The sequence below is a fragment of the Chiloscyllium punctatum genome, chromosome 40 (genome assembly GCF_047496795.1).
Source record: "Chiloscyllium punctatum isolate Juve2018m chromosome 40, sChiPun1.3, whole genome shotgun sequence".
NCBI classification, from domain to species: Eukaryota; Metazoa; Chordata; class Chondrichthyes; order Orectolobiformes; family Hemiscylliidae; genus Chiloscyllium; species Chiloscyllium punctatum.
The window spans coordinates 51,146,378-51,168,880 of NC_092778.1; the positions used below are offsets into that span (position 1 = coordinate 51,146,378).

Here is a 22,503-nt window from a genome sequence, read left to right on the forward strand (position 1 = left end):
GGGTGTGAGTTCACACTCCAGGGCTGGAGCTGAAAAGGTATGCTAACACGGCTGTGTGGTCAGTGGTCCTGTCTTTCAGAAGTGCCCTGTCCAATCTATCAGATGAATGTAAAAGATCCCATGGCAGTATTTTGGGCAAGAGAAGGGGAGTTTGGTATCCTGGCCATCATTTGTCACTCAATTGCTCTGATTAAGGACAAAGGAATGCACTGTTGTTTGATTCCACAGTTCTACAGGTCACAACATCAGATAAAAATACCTTTCCTTACCTATATCAAGTTTTAAATTTAAAAGTCTATCCATTCGGTTTCTAAAAGGCACAATAATTGGTTTATTATCAACACAATATTTTTCAATGAAGCTGCAGTTGTTGGCTCATGTAAGCAGTGAGTAATATAAAAATATAAATGCTCTGCCTTTCAACGTCCCGATAAACACACACATGAAAACATACACACACACATATACAGACATTCAGATACATTCACTCGCACTTTAGGAATAGAGAGGGGAAAAGAAAGATTTCCATGCAGAGGTTGGCTTTCTGGAAGCAATACTCTTTGGCCCATGGTTGGTCGTGAAGGGAAAAGAATAAAGTGTTGAATGTTCTAAAGTCTGTCACTCGCACCTATGTTCTAATCATTACCCATGCACGGCTGTGGCTGGAATCTTTCACACATCTCACGTCAGGAGGATTTACTTTTCAGAACTGGGAAAAATCAACTGGGTAGCATCTCCTCGCAGGCTCTTTGATCTCAGTTAAAGACCAAACGCAAAAGCACGCTCCATCTCCTCACTCGTCATGTCCCAAGAGGCCCAACAGCAAAGCAAATGATTATCGCTTGTTGAAAAATAAATCTCCAATATGAACAATGATCTTTCAACAACCACTTTTAAAGAAATCACCTCAGATATTGCCACAAAACTTGAAATAAAGCCACTTTCCACAATCCTTCAAACCTTAAGTCCTCTGAGAAATATTAAATTTAACAACTGTCTTCATAACAAAATCAACATAATGAGAAACAGATTTTCTGGTAATTATAACGCTGCTGTTTGTCACATTTTTCATATTACAACAGTGACTATACTTCAAAAATACTTCACTGACTGTAAAGTACTTGGATCATGCTAGGTGCTATAGAAATGCAAGTCTTTCTATTAATCCAGAGATAAATTCCAATCCCACCATCGCAGTTTGAAGATATCAATTCAGTTTCCAAAGTCTGAAAGTATACTGACATCACTCAGGTTTCTGGACTTCAATCTCCCAAACTACTTAATATCCAGCCTGGTCACTCTGACCAGCAGATAAAATGTACTGCATAACAGGTTGCAACAGAGGAACAAGTGAGACTGTAGTGGAATTCAATAGAGGTAGTACTGTTGTGAGAATGCTGTGACTTTAAGAAGTTATTTTCTCCTGGTGCTTTTTTGAAGAGCACAAGCACTGAGCAGTCTACTAGAGACAACAGAGTAAACAGCTTGGGAGGCCCTTGGCTTTTCTTTAAAACAACCTGAATGGGTGTGGCCAGCTCTCACAGATCCGGATTTCTGGCTGTTTAGATTTAGCTTCAAGCAGAAGCTATTGGAGTCTCAATAGAGTTGGAGGCTTCGGTGAATATCTCCTGGCTGCTTTTCTCACTGATTTTCCTCTTGATGTTTTTTGCCTCCTGGATTGAAAAACTTCATGTGAGAAGCCATGTCTGAATTTTCCTTTTCGCCAAGGGGTGTGTTTATGGGATGTTACTGCATTAGAACAGTTAATTAGTAATAGTTACTGTATCTATTAATCAATTCAGCTTTCCAATAGAGTTAAGTTATTCCAAATGCCTCTTTCTTTGGTTGCATTTAAATAAACTGTATTTTTCTTAACGTCAAGTTGTTTGACCAGTCACAGCGGATCTGGAACAGACACTTCACATTTACTTTTAAAAACAAGAAAAGGTTAGGGTCTAGGTTACCTCTTAAAATATTTTGAGGGGGTCTGGTCTGGTCCATAACACCATAAAGTGTAAATCAGACACACAAGTCTGAAGACTGTCACCGTTCTGACGTCAATGGATGAAGATAACGTTTGCTTAGTTACATTGTCAAAGGCAATTAACATGACCAAGAAATGTCCGCCTTGCCAGTGGTGTCCACAACCAGAGATTAAGAAAAATACTCAAAAGGCTGGAATCTTCCCAAAACTTATTGATAACTGATGGGACAAAATCCTCCTGTGGTTTCTGGGCTTAGACTTTGTGGCATAAATGAGTTTTGAGCTCACCTCACACCCAGAACAATACGGCCATAGAAAAGGGCGGCTGGATTTCGACCAATGTCTCAACTTTTACCAAAACCAGTCACTTTTATTTTTCCACCAATAGGTAATCGATCTCTTCCTCTTCAATGGCTTGCCCAGTTTCTGTTCTGCAGCAGGTACTCTAATTCCTTTTTCACTGCCTATTACATGCTGAAACCTCTCAATCATTGGACAATTTAGCCTTCACAATTAGCCTTTGTGAAGGTTTTGAAAAACTGTATCATATCCAATTAGCCATGCTCTAGTTTCAGTTTTCCTGAGTTTCTCTGACCAAGTCTTGGTATAGACATGTTGCTTTTCCCTTTATTTCTTGTGAATTGTCCTGATGAGTGCAAAACAAAAAAAAAACATTGACACAATGTATCTTTTTTCAGCAACACTGTTTACTGCTCTGTACCACCAAACGACTATTCTTCTAGGAATTCGTGAGGAATTGCAGAGCTAAAATAGACCACAGTCTGCACTTTGTGCTCACAGAGAACAGTTTTTAACATCTAATTCTCCTGTGAAGGACAGTGTGAGGGTGATGCCAAAATGTGGAGAAGCTTTGAGATTCAGACACCCCCCTCAATCCACTTACCCTCCCCTCCAAACAGTCTGGGTAGAGGTCTAAATTGCAACCATATTCCAATTTGGTTATGTGATGGAGTGGGTGGGGACAGGGAGGAAGAAAAACTACCTCTTCCGTCGAATCTTGCTCCTGAACGTAACGAAGAATCTCGACAGAGCAGCTGTGAAGAAGACCTTGCCACTCACGGAGAAATACCAAACTGGGAGCCAGTCACTTATAAACCCAACAGGAATTCATATGAAACATCTTTACTCAGCAGGTGGTCAGAATATGGAACTCACTACAACAAGAAGATGTGAATAATGTGGATATATCGAAAGGACCACCTAGATAAACATGTAAGGGAGAAGGAAGAAGGTTATGTTGATGTGAGATTAAATGGGATTTGAGAAGGCTCAACTCTGGCAATAGTCCATTTAGTTCCAATGGCTTGCCTTTGCCCTGAAGATACTATGACAATAAGGTAAGGACCAGGACTGTGTAGTCAAGGCTTTGATAGCAGGCAGTGTTTGTGCATTTTCTGACTTCTTATAATTTTTTAGAGAGTGACAAAAAACATATTCAACCTGGCAGTGGTTTTTTCAATACAGCAAAACAACTTTGCCCCCATTTTTGTGTTGAGCTGTAGAATGTGCAGCCCTGGCACGATGGCTAGATTTTGCATTCCCCACAATGGATGTCCATGTGGTGTGGGTGGGCACAAATACAATGGGGGCGCTGAAATCGGTAGCCAGCCCATGTTTTTTCAATACGCACCAGTGGGTCAACTGAACTTGTTACCAAATCAACTAACTCCAATAATACGCTGCCTTCATCATAGTAGATGTTGGAGTGGGGGTAACCTCTCTAAGGCAAACTGTTTACAAACCCTGAGGAAGTGGCATGTCTTTTTGATTGGGGTGCCCTGAAGGCACCATCCTACCCATGCTGTAACTCCCCCAACCTCCCCCCCCCCCCCCCCACCCCCGATACTCCCCCTTGCCTGGGATCCAAAGGTAACACCCCCTCTCTTCCCCAAGGCCTTACCTGGGCTCCCCGATCCTTCTTTGTCTCACAGCCTCTCTGACTATCCTCACTCCATGAGCCATATTCTCTTCATTCATGAGATGACTTGCAGTCCAAGTCAGCTTTGACAAAGGGTCAGTTAGATTCGAAACGTCAGCTCTTTTCTCTCCTTACAGATGCTGCCAGACCTGCTGAGACTTTGCAGCATTTTCTCTTTTGGTTTCAGATTCCAGCATCTGCAGTAATTTGCTTTTATTTTAGACAATATACAGCCTTGAGAACACACTTTGGCCAGTCAGATGCATGCTAACCCTTTACAGAAGTTGTCCAACTTCACTTCACTTCCCTTGTGTGTCAATCCTCTTTAACTGCACATCCAATTGCATTTCAAAGACTCGTGTGGAATCTGATTTCACCATCCTACCAACCAGTATATTCCAGATCTTGACAACCCAAGATTGAATAGCAATACTTACTTTAAACAATTCAATGGACTTACATTTCCCTACGTATCCAACTATATTCACATGCTATGCTCTCAACCTCAAATATCACTTGTGATAACTCATTTTATAATGGCTGCTCTTTTATTACTAACTTGCCATTCTGTGAAGCCATACTTTAGATGTTCTTTGCCCTCCCTTTCTAGACTTCCCTGATCTATTTTTAACCAGAAGAAAATTCTCCCCAAATCTTCAGAACTATAACCTCTCCCCCTTGCTGCCGTTTTAATGAAATCTTGACATTTTGAGTTTTGATAGTTCATAGTTGAGATCTCCAGTTTAAGATTCTAATACCCTTTCTCTAACAGGGCAAGTCAGACTTGCACCAACACACAAAGTAAATATTTTAAATGTATCTATTTATTTTGGTACCTTACCATCTTTGAACAACTTTGACAGAAGGCATCTTCTCACGGCCAAGGCCTAGCGACAAGGCTTCCACCGGGCCATTGGACATTGGACGGATTCCTAGTGGGACGGTCTGCTAGTGGGGTGGTCTCCGAGTGGGGTGATCTCCTAGTGTGTTGGTGTGCGAGTGTAGCAGTCTCCCAGTGTGGCAGTATCCTAATGGGGCGGTCTCCCAGTATGGCGATCTCCGAGTGGGCCAGTCTCCTAGTGGAGTGGTCTCCTAGTGGTTGGTCTCTCAGTGGAGTGGTCTCCTAGTGTAGCATTCTCCCAGTGGGGCAGTCTCCCAGTGGGGTGGTCTCCTAGTGGAGTGCTCTCCCAGTATAGCAGTCTCCTAGTGGAGCGCTGTCCCAGTGGGGTGGTCTCTCAGTGGAGCGGTCTCCTAGTGTAGTGCTCTCCCAGTGGGGTGGTCTCTCAGTGGGGTGGTCTCCTAGTCTAGTGCTCTCCCAGTGGGGTGGTCTCTCAGTGGAGCAGTCTCATGATGGGGTGGTCTCCCAGTGGGGTGGTCTCCTAATCGGGTGGTCTCCTAGTCGGGTGGGTCTCCCAGTGGGGTGGTCTCCCAGTGGAGCGCTGTCCCAGTGGGGTGGTCACGCAATGGGGTGGTCTCCCAGTGGGGCGAACTCCTAGTGTAGTGCTCTCCCAGTGGGGTGGTCTCTCAGTGGAGCGGTCACCTAGTCTAGTGCTCTCCCAGTGGGGTGGTCTCTCAGTGGAGCAGTCTCACGATGGGGTGGGACTCCCAGTGGGGTGGTCTCCCAGTGGAGCGCTGTCCCAGTGGGGTGGTCACGCAATGGGGTGGTCTCCCAGTGGGGCGAACTCCTAGTGTAGTGCTCTCCCAGTGGGGTGGTCTCTCAGTGGAGCGGTCTCCTAGTCTAGTGCTCTCCCAGTGGGGTGGTCTCTCAGTGGAGCAGTCTCACGATGGGGTGGTCTCCCAGTGGGGTGGTCTCCTAATCGGGTGGTCTCCTAGTCGGGTGGGTCTCCCAGTGGGGTGGTCTCCCAGTGGAGCGCTGTCCCAGTGGGGTGGTCACGCAATGGGGTGGTCTCCCAGTGGGGCGAACTCCTAGTGTAGTGCTCTCCCAGTGGGGTGGTCTCTCAGTGGAGCGGTCTCCTAGTCTCGTGCTCTCCCAGTGGGGTGGTCTCTCAGTGGGGCAGTCTCACGATGGGGTGGTCTCCCAGTGGGGTGGTCTCCTAATCGGGTGGTCTCCTAGTCGGGTGGGTCTCCCAGTGGGGTGGTCTCCCAGTGGAACGGTCTCCCAATGGTGTGGTCTCCCAGTGGGGTGGTCTCCCAGTGGAGTGGTCTCACAATGGGGTGGTCTCCCAGTGGAGCGGTCTCGTAATGGGATGGTCTCCCAGTGGGGCGGTCTCCTAGTCAGGTGGTCTCCCAGTGGAGCAGTCTCTCAATGGGGTGGTCTCCCAGTGGAGCGGTCTCCCAATGGGGTGGTCTCCCAGTGGAGCGGTCTCCCAATGGGGTGGTCTCCCAGTGGAGCGGTCTCCTAGTCGGGTGGTCTCCCAGTGGTGTAGTCTCCCAGTGGAGCGGTCTCGCAATGGGGTGGTCTCCCAGTGGGGCGGTCTCCTAGTTGGGTGGTCTCCCAGTGGAGCAGTCTCCCAATGGGGTGATCTCCCAGTGGAGGGGTCTCCCAGTGGGGCAGTATCCTAGTGAGGCGGTCTCCTAGTGGGGTGGTCTTCGAGTGTGGTGGTCTCTCAGTGGGGTGGTCTTCTAGTGGAACGGTCTCCTACCTGGGTGACCTCCCAGTGGACTAGTCTCCCAGTGGGGCAGTATCCTGATTGGGTGGTCTCCTAGTGTGGTGGTCGCCCAGTGGGGCAGTATCCTAGTGGGGCGGACTCACAGTTGGGTGGTCGCCTAGTGGGGTGGTCTCCTAATGGAGCGTTCGCCCAGGTGGTGGTCTCCCAGTCGAGCGGTGTTCCATTCGGTTAGTCTCCCAGTGGAACAGTCTCCCAGTGGGGTGGTCTCCCAGTGGAGCAGTCTCCCAGCGGGGCTGTCTCCCAGCGGGGCTGTCTCCCAGTGTGGTGGTCTCCCAGTGTGGTGGTCTCCCAGTGGGGTAGTCTCCCAGTGTGGTGGTCTCCCAGTGGGTTGGTCTCCCAGTTGAACAGTCTCCCAGTGTGGCGGTCTCTCAGTGGGTTGGTCTCCCAGTGGGGTGGTCTCCCAGTGTGGTGGTCTCCCAGTGGGGTGATTTCCTAGTGGGGTGGTCTCCCAGTGAGGTGGTTTCCCAGTGTGGCAGTCTCCCAGTGTGGTGGTCTCCCAGTGAGGTGGTTTCCCAGTGTGGCAGTCTCCCAGTGTGGTGGTCTCCCAGTGGGGTGGTTTCCCAGTAGGGTGGTCTACCAGTGGGGTAGTTTCCCAGTGTGGCAGTCTCCCAGTGTGGTGGTCTCCCAGTGGGGTGGTTTCCCAGTGGGGTGGTCTCCCAGTGGGGTGGTCTCCCAGTGTGGCAGTCTCCCAGTGTGGCAGTCTCCCAGTGTGGCGGTCTCCCAGTGGGGTGGTTTCCCAGTGGGGTGGTCTCCCAGTGTGGTGGTCTCCCAGTGTGGTGGTCTCCCAGTGTGGCAGTCTCCCAGTGTGGCAGTCTCCCAGTGTGGTGGTCTCCCAGTGGGGTGATTTCCTAGTGGGGTGGTCTCCCAGTGTGGTGGTCTCCCAGTGTGGTGGTCTCCCAGTGTGGTTGTCTCCCAGTGTGGTGGTCTCCCAGTGTGGTTGTCTCCCAGTGGGGTGATTTCCTAGTGGGGTGGTTTCCCAGTGTGGTGGTCTCCCAGTGGGGTGGTTTCCCAGTGTGGCAGTCTCCCAGTGTGGTGGTCTCCCAGTGGGGTGATTTCCTAGTGGGGTGGTTTCCCAGTGTGGTGGTCTCCCAGTGGGGTGGTTTCCCAGTGGGGTGGTCTCCCAGTGTGGTGGTCTCCCAGTGTGGTGGTCTCCCAGTGTGGTGGTCTCCCAGTGTGGTTGTCTCCCAGTGGCGTGGTCACCCACTGTAGGGCAGGAGGGGCAGTCTAGTCCAGGAGAGGCAATCTTGGCCTGGAGTGGAGGTCTCATCCCCGTCATGGAAGTCTCCTCCTGTGGTTCTGGGCCTTCCAGCAGCCCAGTGTGATGGTCAAGACCTGGCCGAGAGCTCTCATCATTGCTTCAGAGGTGGCTTCCGGGTTTTCCAATGACCCAGCCTGGAGACCCAGTCCCGAAGTGGCGGGGTGGTCTCAGCCCAGTTTTCCAGTCTACCCAGAACCCAGGAGCCGTTACTTGAACTGTGATGAACTTTGAATTTATTTTTCTTCTTGTATGACTTCTATTTAGGTGCTGTGGTATCGCGACTTATAAAACTTTTCTGTTTTTTTATGTACCAACGTGTGACAATAAATTTCTGTTCTATTCTATTCGCAGTTGAGGTGAGGGTGGAACCTACAAACTACAATTCCGAGCCAAGATGATCCTTCCCTTCCCTTTAATTATTAAGGGTCAATAAAATATGGAGCTGGAAAGGTATAACAGGTCAGGCAGCATCGGAAGAGCAGGACAGTCAACATCTCGGGTCGGCACACTTCATCACTATTAAGATTGTTAAATTCCTTTCATGAGCTCTCAATTTGTGAAGCACTTAAAAAAACTAAAATATTTCTGAGTACACAAAAGCTTTCAGAAATATCACAGATTCAGCGTGAGAGACTGCTGCTGCCACCTTGTGTTGAGTGTTTTAACTGCAGCAGTCCCATCAACTCTGTACAAGCACCTATTCCCTGAATCAGTAACACAATAAGAATTGATTTAGCATAAACCAGGGCTTTGATATTGAATGACCCCCCTGTCCCTCACTCAATATGAACTAATCCTAATTACTGCTGGACAGCCTAATTTCTCCTAAAAACGTAAATTTATATTTGTGAAAAAAATTAGTTTCTCTGTTGTGCGGTGAGATTTCAACAATTTTTGAAAGGATAATAATTATTGTTGAAGTTGTTTATAATACTGCAGCACCTGCTTTAATTATACTCTCATTCTTTATTTCACTATCTGTAAGAGTTCACCCTCTTTAAGGAGGAGCTGGATATTTAACTAGTAGTGGGTTGAAGGGTAATGGAGCGTGGGCAGGAGAGTGGAGTTGAGGCTGAGATGAGATCAGCCATAATCACATTGAGTGGTGGAACAGGCTTGAGGGTCTGAATTTCCAATCCCGCTCTGAATTCTCACTCTCCTATCACAAAAAGTGAATGTTAACACATTCTCCTGCTGAGAATTCTACAAAGTGATTGGTGGGTGCTATAGGCGATGCTGAAATGAAATTACCACCGAGAAAGTAGAAATCCACATTATCGATATGACTGGATCTTTGTTGGCAGTTTTGTTTTCCCAAGATTATCAGTGAATGAGGTCAATTTGTTGCTGATTGAATAATCAGGGCCAATATTGTCACAGAAAAAGCTGAACTACACAATTCAGCTCTGAATGTGTCTGATCCCATCTGTGGTAATGAGTGACATCCTATCATTTCCACCCTCCTCCAGTACAAGATGTTTATTGGTAATCCATCACGTCAACTCCACACTGAAGTCTTACAGGATCTTGGATTCAGACTCTGGTTATGACACTGCCCTTTAAATAAAATGTTGAAAAGCACCGATATTTCACAAGAGAAAGGAACAATTTTTTTCAATAACAGTGATTACTCTGTGCTCTGATTACAATGCTGCATTGGTGTGAAATGACTTTGTCCAGTCATGTTCTTACCAGTTTACCTAATGAGTTCCTGGTCAATTTCATGGTAATATCAGTGAGCTCCTTTCAGGGTCACAAATGACATCTAGATGACTGTGACAAAGGCGACACATCCTTCCTCATCCTTCTCGCACCCTGTTTGTAGCCATTGGGATGTTTGACCACACCATCCCCCTCCAACTCCTCTCCACCATGGCCAACCGGCTGGAATTGCTTTCAGCTGGGTCCAATCCCATCCCATCAAAGCCAGAAAAACACATGCAATGGCTTCCCTTCCTGCCCATACCATCACAGATGGCAGCATTGGCACCGTAGGTAGTGTTCAGGCTCCTGAGCCTGACTGCTTCAGACCAGTCATATCCTTCTCTCTCTCTTTCTCTCCCTCCTTTCTTGTCTTTTTCTTTCTCCTTTTTTTAAAAATTTCTTCATCCTCTGACATTGTGAGGAAGCTTCAGCGTTAGTGGCAGGGTGATGGTTTCACTGATTGCAATGCCCAGAGTAGGTAGGGCTGAAGAATGGAATGTTGGCAGGGTTGGCATTGCCGTACCCAGAGCAGGCACTCCTTGAGGCCAGGGCCACCTTGCAGAGACCTTGTAGGAGCTTTGGAGCTGTGTATGAAGACCTCTTGTACAGAGGATGAACTCTATTTACGTAAGTCCTTTTCCTTCTCCTACTCAAAATGGCAATTGTTACAACACGGAGTAAACCCTCCTGCTTAATTTAAAACCAGCAACACAGAAAAGATTTATTCCATGCAGTAATTTGTAAAAATTCGAGAGGACAAGAACTATTTAAAGTAAAAATTAACAACTTTATTTCTTAAAGTATAACAGAGAATAATTAACTAACAACTATGTACAAGTCCTTACTCAAACCTATCTGTTACCTTCTCTTCTATAAACTAGTCCAAAAAACTCTCAATTAAGATTTACAAAACAACATTTCTTATCTCAAAACCAGGCAGCTTTTGGTTCTTCTATTTGGGTCTTACTGTGTTTTTTCTTTTTAGGAATTTCTGCTTCACAGGTTACTAATTGAAAAGGTACCTTTAAGAGAGCTATTTTTCAAGCAGTCTGTTTGCATGCTGGTGGTGTGGCAGTTCTCCTCCCAACTGTTCAACTTTCCCCAGTCTTATACCCCCCCAAAGCATCGGATTGTGTCATTGGCTTTTAAAATTGTCAATATACTCAATTCAAACTGAATTGGTATTTGGTATTTTTTGAGGTATAATTTAAACTGATGGGCCGAATTCAAATCTGTTTTTGTCTCCAGGCAATGAGCTAATTGAGTTGTTTGATCAAGTGTTACATTTTACCTTATTGAGAACACTTGGTGCTGTGTCCAATAGTTCTGCTAGCTTTTAACTCTCTTAAAGGTACAGTACACTTACATCTTCATAACACACTCTTCACTGTAACTTTCTAGACATATGACAATAAATCACTCACTCAATCGCTTCTGGTGTCCCCTCAAGAATCTGTCTTTAGCCCCCACATAAATGCTGTCCCTTGGCTGACATCAACCAACAACACCGCAATCTCCACAAAAACACTGCCCAGATAGACAGATTCTTGATCAGTAGGGGGACTATGGGTTACAGGGAAAGGGCAGTGAAGTGGATGTTGGGAGTGTCAGATCAGCCATGATTCTATCGGATGGTACAGCAGGCTCATGGGGCCGAATGGCCTACTCCTGTTCCTATTGGATATGATCTTAACATCTAGCTTTACTTCACCAGCACCTCTTCCAATCCTCCCACAGTTTGAGTACTGCTTGCCATCCAGCATAGGATGAGCAGAAGTTGCTTCCAGTTAAATATTGAGGAGATTGAAGCCCTTGTCTTTAGTCTCTACCGCAAGCTGTGCACCCGAGTCATCAACTCCAGCCTTCTCCCCGGCAACTGTGTGAGACTGTCCCTAACTATGACCTTGGTGCCACGTTAGAACGAAATGAGCTTCCAACCACAAAGTCACATCATCACAAAAACGGCCCACCTCCATCTCTGGAACATTGCCTGTCTTTGCGATTGGTTTGGCTCATCAGGGCTTTTGCAGTGTACCACTTGTAGCCCTGCCTCTGAGCTAAAAGGCCTGGGTTCAAGTCCTGTCCTCTCCAGAGATGTGTAACAATATCTGCATCTGAAAGCCCCATCCATGTTTTTGACTGGTCTCCATTTCTATTCCCAATGCACTCCTGGTAGCTACACCATACACTCATTGATGAAAACGTGACATCATCCAACTCTCCGTTGACTGTATCACAACTCACACCAAGCCCAGTCTACAAAGCTCCCCCCCCCCCCCCTCCCCATGCTCAGTGATCAACATTTAGCAATGCCCATGATTTTCACAGTCTCAAATTTGTCCATGGCTTCCTCCTTCCCGATCTCTGTACTCATTGCCAGCCTAACAGCTCCTCAATATTCCTGCATTGCTCCAAGTCTGAACTCTTGGGCATCCCTGATTTTAATTGGCCCACCATTGGTCATTTGCCTCCGTTGACAAGACCCTCAGCTCTGGAATCCCCTTTGCAAACCTCTTTGCCGTATTTTCCTCCCTTGATATACTGGTTAATAATTATCTCTATAACTAGGTTTCTGGTTCATCTACCTTCATATCTTGTTATGTGGCTTTGCTTCATGGTGCGCTTGTGAAGCAACTTAGGATGTTATTGAAATAAATCAACAGTGGCCAATATCCCATCACCAAGTCACCCTTTATTTATGGAGTCCTTGACACTGATCCAGCTCCCTTAGAGTGAACAGGATGTCCAAAACTCCTGTCCTTCTCTGTCAGCCAGGACTCCCTGATTGGATCAAATTAACAGCCCCAATCAGGGAACTCATATTCTATGAGATCCATCTGGCTGACCTCATTATAATCACTACAGTTTTATAATATTAAAGGTGCTTTTTGAAGTCTAGTGGTTGTTATTGTTGAATCCAGTCTGACAGGGGATGAAACCATTTGCAGGAACATTTTCACTTGAATTAATTCAGTTAAATTTAATCAACAAGGGACTTAAGGAAAGGGTAAAAAAGAAAGAGGGGCCAGTCTACATCGATGGGTTGTTGGCTGCTTTCCCATAACCTGCTCTCTGTTCTGTAGCAATGCTGTGACTGTAATATTATTCCTTTTATTAGATTAGTATCTTTCTTATCTTCCACTTGGCATGTTACCAAGAGGAGATATTAAGAAGGTAGCACTTGAAAAAAATCTAGCCAACATGGAACCAATCATTTGTCAATTACTCAGTCAATATTTGTTCTACTCAGAGCACATTTCACTTGAAGGCATATCTGTTTTATATCAGAGCATTAAGTTCAACTGTGAGTTTTAAAATTGAAAATCCGATCAAAACCAGCCTAAAAAATGTTGGTTTTCAAAAGTTCTTTATAAAAGAACTCACCACTACATCAAGGCCCAAGGTCTATCTCAGCTGGAAACATCATCGTAACATTGTGTGTGTGTGTCGGAGTGTGTCTGTGTGTGTGTGTCGGAGTGTGTCTGTGTGAGTGTCGGAGTGTGTCTGTGTGTGTGTGTGTGTGTGTGTGTGTGTGTGTGTGTCGGAGTGTGTGTGTGTGTGTGTGTGTGTGTGTGTGTGTCGGAGTGTGTCTGTGTGTGTGTGTGTGTGTGTGTGTGTGTGTGTCGGAGTGTGTCTGTGTGTGTGTCGGAGTGTGTCTGTGTGTGTGTCGGAGTGTGTCTGTGTGTGTGTGTGTGTGTGTGTCGGGGTGTGTCTGTGTGTGTGTCGGAGTGTGTCTGTGTGTGTGTCGGAGTGTGTCTGTGTGTGTGTGTGTGTGTGTGTGTCGGGGTGTGTCTGTGTGTGTGTGTGTCGGAGTGTGTCTGTGTGTGTGTCTGTGTGTGTGTGTGTGTGTGTGTCGGAGTGTGTCTGTGTGTGTGTGTGTGTGTGTCTGTGTGTGTGTCGGAGTGTGTCTGTGTGTGTGTGTGTGTGTGTGTCTGTGTGTGTGTCGGAGTGTGTCTGTGTGTGTGTTGGAGTGTGTCTGTGTGTGTGTCTGAGTGTGTCTGTGTGTGTGTGTGTCGGAGTGTGTCTGTGTGTGTGTGTGTCGGAGTGTGTCTGTGTGTGTGTCGGGGTGTGTCTGTGTGTGTGTGTCGGGGTGTGTCTGTGTGTGTGTTAGAGTGTGTCTGTGTGTGTGTGTCGGAGTGTGTCTGTGTGTGTGTGTCGGGGTGTGTCTGTGTGTGTGTCGGAGTGTGTCTGTGTGTGTGTGTCGGAGTGTGTCTGTGTGTGTGTGTGTGTCGGGGTGTGTCTGAGTGTGTGTCAGAGTGTGTCTGTGTGTGTGTTAGAGTGTGTCTGTGTGTGTGTCGGAGTGTGTCTGTGTGTGTGTCGGAGTGTGTGTCTGAGTGTGTGTCTGAGTGTGTCTGTGTGTGTTAGTGTGTGTCAGAGTGTGTGTCTGAGTGTGTCTGTGTGTGTGTATCTGAGTGTGTCTGTGTGTGTGTCTGAGTGTGTGTGTGTGTGTGTGTGTGTGTCGGGGTGTGTCTGTGTGTGTGTGTCGGGGTGTGTCTGTGTGTGTCTGTGTGTGTCTGTGTGTGTGTGTCGGGGTGTGTCTGTGTGTGTGTTAGAGTGTGTCTGTGTGTGTGTCGGAGTGTGTCTGTGTGTGTGTTGGAGTGTGTCTGTGTGTGTGTCGGAGTGTGTCTGTGTGTGTGTGTTGGAGTGTGTCTGTGTGTGTGTCGGGGTGTGTGTGTGTGTGTGTGTGTCTGTGTGTGTGTTGGAGTGTGTCTGTGTGTGTGTGTCGGGGTGTGTCTGTGTGTGTGTCGGAGTGTGTCTGTGTGTGTGTGTCGGGGTGTGTCTGTGTGTGTGTTAGAGTGTGTCTGTGTGTGTGTGTCGGGGTGTGTCTGTGTGTGTGTTAGAGTGTGTCTGTGTGTGTGTCGGAGTGTGTCTGTGTGTGTGTTAGAGTGTGTCTGTGTGTGTGTCGGAGTGTGTCTGTGTGTGTGTCGGAGTGTGTCTGTGTGTGTGTTGGAGTGTGTCTGTGTGTGTGTCGGAATGTGTCTGTGTGTGTGTTGGAGTGTGTCTGTGTGTGTGTCGGAATGTGTCTGGGTGTGTGTTGGAGTGTGTCTGTGTGTGTGTCGGAGTGTGTCTGTGTGTGTTGGAGTGTGTCTGTGTGTGTGTGTTAGAGTGTGTCTGTGTGTGTGTTGGAGTGTGTCTGTGTGTGTGTCGGAGTGTGTCTGTGTGTGTGTGTTGGAGTGTGTCTGTGTGTATGTCGGAGTGTGTCTGTGTGTGTGTCGGAGTGTGTCTGTGTGTGTGTGTTGGAGTGTGTCTGTGTGTGTGTGTGTTAGAGTGTGTCTGTGTGTGTGTCGGAGTGTGTCTGTGTGTGTTGGAGTGTGTCTGTGTGTGTGTCGGAGTGTGTCTGTGTGTGTGTCGGAGTGTGTCTGTGTGTGTGTGTCGGAGTGTGTCTGTGTGTGTGTCGGAGTGTGTCTGTGTGTGTGTCGGAGTGTGTCTGTGTGTGTGTTAGAGTGTGTCTGTGTGTGTGTCGGAGTGTGTCTGTGTGTGTGTCGGAGTGTGTCTGTGTGTGTGTGTCGGAGTGTGTCTGTGTGTGTGTCGGAGTGTGTCTGTGTGTGTGTTGGAGTGTGTCTGTGTGTGTGTCGGAGTGTGTCTGTGTGTGTGTGTGTGTGTGTGTGTGTGTTAGAGTGTGTCTGTGTGTGTGTCGGAGTGTGTCTGTGTGTGTTGGAGTGTGTCTGTGTGTGTGTGTGTGTGTGTGTGTGTGTTAGAGTGTGTCTGTGTGTGTGTCGGAGTGTGTCTGTGTGTGTTAGAGTGTGTCTGTGTGTGTGTTAGAGTGTGTCTGTGTGTGTGTCGGAGTGTGTCTGTGTGTGTGTCGGAGTGTGTCTGTGTGTGTGTCGGAGTGTGTCTGTGTGTGTGTGTCGGAGTGTGTCTGTGTGTGTGTCGGAGTGTGTCTGTGTGTGTGTTGGAGTGTGTCTGTGTGTGTGTCGGAGTGTGTCTGTGTGTGTGTGTGTGTGTGTGTGTGTGTTAGAGTGTGTCTGTGTGTGTGTCGGAGTGTGTCTGTGTGTGTTGGAGTGTGTCTGTGTGTGTGTTAGAGTGTGTCTGTGTGTGTGTTGGAGTGTGTCTGTGTGTGTGTCGGAGTGTGTCTGTGTGTGTGTCGGAGTGTGTCTGTGTGTGTGTTGGAGTGTGTCTGTGTGTGTGTCGGAGTGTGTGTGTGTGTGTGTGTGTGTCTGTGTGTGTGTCGGAGTGTGTCTGTGTGTGTGTCGGGGTGTGTCTGTGTGTGTTGGAGTGTGTCTGTGTGTGTGTTGGAGTGTGTCTGTGTGTGTGTCGGAGTGTGTCTGTGTGTGTGTGTTGGAGTGTGTCTGTGTGTGTGTCGGGGTGTGTCTGTGTGTGTGTGTGTGTGTTGGAGTGTGTCTGTGTGTGTGTGTCGGGGTGTGTCTGTGTGTGTGTCGGAGTGTGTCTGTGTGTGTGTTAGAGTGTGTCTGTGTGTGTGTCGGAGTGTGTCTGTGTGTGTGTCGGAGTGTGTCTGTGTGTGTGTCTGAGTGTGTCTGTGTGTGTGTCGGAGTGTGTCTGTGTGTGTGTTAGAGTGTGTCTGTGTGTGTGTCGGAGTGTGTCTGTGTGTGTGTCGGAGTGTATCTGTGTGTGTGTCGGAGTGTGTCTGTGTGTGTGTCGGAGTGTGTCTGTGTGTGTGTGTCGGAGTGTGTCTGTGTGTGTGTCGGAGTGTGTCTGTGTGTGTGTCGGAGTGTGTGTGTGTGTGTCGGAGTGTATCTGTGTGTGTGTCGGAGTGTGTGTGTGTGTGTGTTAGAGTGTGTCTGTGTGTGTGTTAGAGTGTGTCTGTGTGTGTGTCGGAGTGTGTCGGTGTGTGTGTCGGAGTGTGTGTCTGAGTGTGTGTCTGAGTGTGTCTGTGTGTGTGTGTGTGTGTGTTAGTGTGTGTCAGAGTGTGTGTCTGAGTGTGTCTGTGTGTGTGTGTCTGAGTGTGTCTGTGTGTGTGTCTGAGTGTGTGTGTGTGTGTGTGTGTGTGTGTGTGTCGGGGTGTGTCTGTGTGTGTGTGTCGGGGTGTGTCTGTGTGTGTCTGTGTGTGTGTGTCGGGGTGTGTCTGTGTGTGTGTCGGAGTGTGTCTGTGTGTGTGTCGGAGTGTGTCTGTGTGTGTGTTAGAGTGTGTCTGTGTGTTAGAGTGTGTCTGTGTGTGTGTCGGAGTGTGTCTGTGTGTTAGAGTGTGTCTGTGTGTGTGTCGGAGTGTGTCTGTGTGTGTGTCGGGGTGTGTCTGTGTGTTAGAGTGTGTCTGTGTGTGTGTCGGAGTGTGTCTGTGTGTGTGTCGGAGTGTGTCTGTGTGTGTGTCGGGGTGTGTCTGTGTGTGTCTGTGTGTGTGTGTCGGGGTGTGTCTGTGTGTGTGTTAGAGTGTGTCTGTGTGTGTGTCGGAGTGTGTCTGTGTGTGTGTTGGAGTGTGTCTGTGTGTGTGTCGGAGTGTGTCTGTGTGTGTGTGTTGGAGTGTGTCTGTGTGTGTGTCGGGGTGTGTCTGTGTGTGTGTGTGTGTGTGTGTGTGTGTTAGAGTGTGTCTGTGTGTGTGTCGGAGTGTGTCTGTGTGTGTGTGTGTGTCTGTGTGTGTTAGAGTGTGTCTGTGTGTGTGTCGGAGTGTGTCTGTGTGTGTGTGTCGGGGTGTGTCTGTGTGTGTGTCTGTGTGTGTCTGTGTGTGTGTCGGGGTGTGTCTGTGTGTGTGTTGGAGTGTGTCTGTGTGTGTGTCGGAGTGTGTCTGGGTGTGTGTTGGAGTGTGTCTGTGTGTGTGTCGGAGTGTGTCTGTGTGTGTGTTGGAGTGTGTCTGTGTGTGTGTCGGAGTGTGTCTGTGTGTGTGTCGGGGGGTGTGTGTGTGTGTGTGTGTGTGTGTGTCTGTGTGTGTGTTGGAGTGTGTCTGTGTGTGTGTGTTGGAGTGTGTCTGTGTGTGTGTCGGGGTGTGTGTGTGTGTGTGTGTGTGTGTGTGTGTGTCTGTGTGTGTGTTGGAGTGTGTCTGTGTGTGTGTGTCGGGGTGTGTCTGTGTGTGTGTGTCGGGGTGTGTCTGTGTGTGTGTTAGAGTGTGTCTGTGTGTGTGTGTCGGGGTGTGTCTGTGTGTGTGTTAGAGTGTGTCAGTGTGTGTGTCGGAGTGTGTCTGTGTGTGTGTTAGAGTGTGTCTGTGTGTGTGTCGGAGTGTGTCTGTGTGTGTGTCGGAGTGTGTCTGTGTGTGTGTGTCGGAGTGTGTCTGTGTGTGTGTCGGAGTGTGTCTGTGTGTGTGTGTCGGGGTGTGTCTGTGTGTGTGTCGGAGTGTGTCTGTGTGTGTGTGTCGGAGTGTGTCTGTGTGTGTGTGTGTGTCGGGGTGTGTCTGAGTGTGTGTCAGAGTGTGTCTGTGTGTGTGTTAGAGTGTGTCTGTGTGTGTGTCGGAGTGTGTCTGTGTGTGTGTCGGAGTGTGTGTCTGAGTGTGTGTCTGAGTGTGTCTGTGTGTGTTAGTGTGTGTCAGAGTGTGTGTCTGAGTGTGTCTGTGTGTGTGTATCTGAGTGTGTCTGTGTGTGTGTCTGAGTGTGTGTGTGTGTGTGTGTGTGTGTCGGGGTGTGTCTGTGTGTGTGTGTCGGGGTGTGTCTGTGTGTGTCTGTGTGTGTCTGTGTGTGTGTGTCGGGGTGTGTCTGTGTGTGTGTTAGAGTGTGTCTGTGTGTGTGTCGGAGTGTGTCTGTGTGTGTGTTGGAGTGTGTCTGTGTGTGTGTCGGAGTGTGTCTGTGTGTGTGTGTTGGAGTGTGTCTGTGTGTGTGTCGGGGTGTGTGTGTGTGTGTGTGTCTGTGTGTGTGTTGGAGTGTGTCTGTGTGTGTGTGTCGGGGTGTGTCTGTGTGTGTGTCGGAGTGTGTCTGTGTGTGTGTGTCGGGGTGTGTCTGTGTGTGTGTTAGAGTGTGTCTGTGTGTGTGTGTCGGGGTGTGTCTGTGTGTGTGTTAGAGTGTGTCTGTGTGTGTGTCGGAGTGTGTCTGTGTGTGTGTTAGAGTGTGTCTGTGTGTGTGTCGGAGTGTGTCTGTGTGTGTGTCGGAGTGTGTCTGTGTGTGTGTTGGAGTGTGTCTGTGTGTGTGTCGGAATGTGTCTGTGTGTGTGTTGGAGTGTGTCTGTGTGTGTGTCGGAATGTGTCTGGGTGTGTGTTGGAGTGTGTCTGTGTGTGTGTCGGAGTGTGTCTGTGTGTGTTGGAGTGTGTCTGTGTGTGTGTGTTAGAGTGTGTCTGTGTGTGTGTTGGAGTGTGTCTGTGTGTGTGTCGGAGTGTGTCTGTGTGTGTGTGTTGGAGTGTGTCTGTGTGTATGTCGGAGTGTGTCTGTGTGTGTGTCGGAGTGTGTCTGTGTGTGTGTGTTGGAGTGTGTCTGTGTGTGTGTGTGTTAGAGTGTGTCTGTGTGTGTGTCGGAGTGTGTCTGTGTGTGTTGGAGTGTGTCTGTGTGTGTGTCGGAGTGTGTCTGTGTGTGTGTCGGAGTGTGTCTGTGTGTGTGTGTCGGAGTGTGTCTGTGTGTGTGTCGGAGTGTGTCTGTGTGTGTGTCGGAGTGTGTCTGTGTGTGTGTTAGAGTGTGTCTGTGTGTGTGTCGGAGTGTGTCTGTGTGTGTGTCGGAGTGTGTCTGTGTGTGTGTGTCGGAGTGTGTCTGTGTGTGTGTCGGAGTGTGTCTGTGTGTGTGTTGGAGTGTGTCTGTGTGTGTGTCGGAGTGTGTCTGTGTGTGTGTGTGTGTGTGTGTGTGTGTTAGAGTGTGTCTGTGTGTGTGTCGGAGTGTGTCTGTGTGTGTTGGAGTGTGTCTGTGTGTGTGTGTGTGTGTGTGTGTGTGTTAGAGTGTGTCTGTGTGTGTGTCGGAGTGTGTCTGTGTGTGTTAGAGTGTGTCTGTGTGTGTGTTAGAGTGTGTCTGTGTGTGTGTCGGAGTGTGTCTGTGTGTGTGTCGGAGTGTGTCTGTGTGTGTGTCGGAGTGTGTCTGTGTGTGTGTGTCGGAGTGTGTCTGTGTGTGTGTCGGAGTGTGTCTGTGTGTGTGTTGGAGTGTGTCTGTGTGTGTGTCGGAGTGTGTCTGTGTGTGTGTGTGTGTGTGTGTGTGTGTTAGAGTGTGTCTGTGTGTGTGTCGGAGTGTGTCTGTGTGTGTTGGAGTGTGTCTGTGTGTGTGTTAGAGTGTGTCTGTGTGTGTGTTGGAGTGTGTCTGTGTGTGTGTCGGAGTGTGTCTGTGTGTGTGTCGGAGTGTGTCTGTGTGTGTGTTGGAGTGTGTCTGTGTGTGTGTCGGAGTGTGTGTGTGTGTGTGTGTGTGTCTGTGTGTGTGTCGGAGTGTGTCTGTGTGTGTGTCGGGGTGTGTCTGTGTGTGTTGGAGTGTGTCTGTGTGTGTGTTGGAGTGTGTCTGTGTGTGTGTCGGAGTGTGTCTGTGTGTGTGTGTTGGAGTGTGTCTGTGTGTGTGTCGGGGTGTGTCTGTGTGTGTGTGTGTGTGTTGGAGTGTGTCTGTGTGTGTGTGTCGGGGTGTGTCTGTGTGTGTGTCGGAGTGTGTCTGTGTGTGTGTTAGAGTGTGTCTGTGTGTGTGTCGGAGTGTGTCTGTGTGTGTGTCGGAGTGTGTCTGTGTGTGTGTCGGAGTGTGTCTGTGTGTGTGTTAGAGTGTGTCTGTGTGTGTGTCGGAGTGTGTCTGTGTGTGTGTCGGAGTGTATCTGTGTGTGTGTCGGAGTGTGTCTGTGTGTGTGTCGGAGTGTGTCTGTGTGTGTGTGTCGGAGTGTGTCTGTGTGTGTGTCGGAGTGTGTCTGTGTGTGTGTCGGAGTGTGTGTGTGTGTGTCGGAGTGTATCTGTGTGTGTGTCGGAGTGTGTGTGTGTGTGTGTTAGAGTGTGTCTGTGTGTGTGTTAGAGTGTGTCTGTGTGTGTGTCGGAGTGTGTCGGTGTGTGTGTCGGAGTGTGTGTCTGAGTGTGTGTCTGAGTGTGTCTGTGTGTGTGTGTGTGTGTGTTAGTGTGTGTCAGAGTGTGTGTCTGAGTGTGTCTGTGTGTGTGTGTCTGAGTGTGTCTGTGTGTGTGTCTGAGTGTGTGTGTGTGTGTGTGTGTGTGTGTGTGTCGGGGTGTGTCTGTGTGTGTGTGTCGGGGTGTGTCTGTGTGTGTCTGTGTGTGTGTGTCGGGGTGTGTCTGTGTGTGTGTCGGAGTGTGTCTGTGTGTGTGTCGGAGTGTGTCTGTGTGTGTGTTAGAGTGTGTCTGTGTGTTAGAGTGTGTCTGTGTGTGTGTCGGAGTGTGTCTGTGTGTTAGAGTGTGTCTGTGTGTGTGTCGGAGTGTGTCTGTGTGTGTGTCGGGGTGTGTCTGTGTGTTAGAGTGTGTCTGTGTGTGTGTCGGAGTGTGTCTGTGTGTGTGTCGGAGTGTGTCTGTGTGTGTGTCGGGGTGTGTCTGTGTGTGTCTGTGTGTGTGTGTCGGGGTGTGTCTGTGTGTGTGTTAGAGTGTGTCTGTGTGTGTGTCGGAGTGTGTCTGTGTGTGTGTTGGAGTGTGTCTGTGTGTGTGTCGGAGTGTGTCTGTGTGTGTGTGTTGGAGTGTGTCTGTGTGTGTGTCGGGGTGTGTCTGTGTGTGTGTGTGTGTGTGTGTGTGTGTTAGAGTGTGTCTGTGTGTGTGTCGGAGTGTGTCTGTGTGTGTGTGTGTGTCTGTGTGTGTTAGAGTGTGTCTGTGTGTGTGTCGGAGTGTGTCTGTGTGTGTGTGTCGGGGTGTGTCTGTGTGTGTGTCTGTGTGTGTCTGTGTGTGTGTCGGGGTGTGTCTGTGTGTGTGTTGGAGTGTGTCTGTGTGTGTGTCGGAGTGTGTCTGGGTGTGTGTTGGAGTGTGTCTGTGTGTGTGTCGGAGTGTGTCTGTGTGTGTGTTGGAGTGTGTCTGTGTGTGTGTCGGAGTGTGTCTGTGTGTGTGTCGGGGGGTGTGTGTGTGTGTGTGTGTGTGTGTGTCTGTGTGTGTGTTGGAGTGTGTCTGTGTGTGTGTGTTGGAGTGTGTCTGTGTGTGTGTCGGGGTGTGTGTGTGTGTGTGTGTGTGTGTGTGTGTGTCTGTGTGTGTGTTGGAGTGTGTCTGTGTGTGTGTGTCGGGGTGTGTCTGTGTGTGTGTGTCGGGGTGTGTCTGTGTGTGTGTTAGAGTGTGTCTGTGTGTGTGTGTCGGGGTGTGTCTGTGTGTGTGTTAGAGTGTGTCAGTGTGTGTGTCGGAGTGTGTCTGTGTGTGTGTTAGAGTGTGTCTGTGTGTGTGTCGGAGTGTGTCTGTGTGTGTGTCGGAGTGTGTCTGTGTGTGTGTGTCGGAGTGTGTCTGTGTGTGTGTCGGAGTGTGTCTGTGTGTGTGTCGGAGTGTGTCTGTGTGTGTGTGTGTGTGTGTGTCTGTGTGTGTCGGAGTGTGCCTGTGTGTGTGTCGGGGTGTGTCTGTGTGTGTTGGAGTGTGTCTGTGTGTGTGTCGGAGTGTGTCTGTGTGTGTGTGTTGGAGTGTGTCTGTGTGTGTGTCGGGGTGTGTCTGTGTGTGTGTGTGTGTGTCTGTGTGTGTGTCGGGGTGTGTCTGTGTGTGTGTCGGAGTGTGTCTGTGTGTGTGTGTCGGAGTGTGTCTGTGTGTGTGTGTCGGAGTGTGTCTGTGTGTGTGTCGGAGTGTGTCTGTGTGTGTGTCGGAGTGTGTCTGTGTGTGTGTTAGAGTGTGTCTGTGTGTGTGTCGGAGTGTGTCTGTGTGTGTGTTAGAGTGTGTCTGTGTGTGTGTCGGAGTGTATCTGTGTGTGTGTCGGAGTGTGTCTGTGTGTGTGTCGGAGTGTGTCTGTGTGTGTCTGTGTGTGTGTGTCGGGTTGTGTCTGTGTGTGTGTCGGAGTGTGTCTGTGTGTGTGTCGGAGTGTGTCTGTGTGTGTGTTAGAGTGTGTCTGTGTGTTAGAGTGTGTCTGTGTGTGTGTCGGAGTGTGTCTGTGTGTTAGAGTGTGTCTGTGTGTGTGTCGGAGTGTGTCTGTGTGTGTGTCGGAGTGTGTCTGTGTGTCTGTGTGTGTGTCTGTGTGTGTCTGTGTGTGTTAGAGTGTGTCTGTGTGTGTGTCGGAGTGTGTCTGTGTGTGTGTTGGAGTGTGTCTGTGTGTGTGTCGGAGTGTGTCTGTGTGTGTGT

The 22,503-nt window shown here is 48.9% G+C and overlaps 1 protein-coding gene across 9 annotated transcripts in view; it reads right to left on the reverse strand.

Annotated features, from left to right (window-relative positions):
- The window catches only part of caskin1 (CASK interacting protein 1), a 692,879-nt gene that overhangs the window by 166,207 nt on the left and 504,169 nt on the right, over positions 1-22,503 (reverse strand). The window lies entirely within an intron of this gene.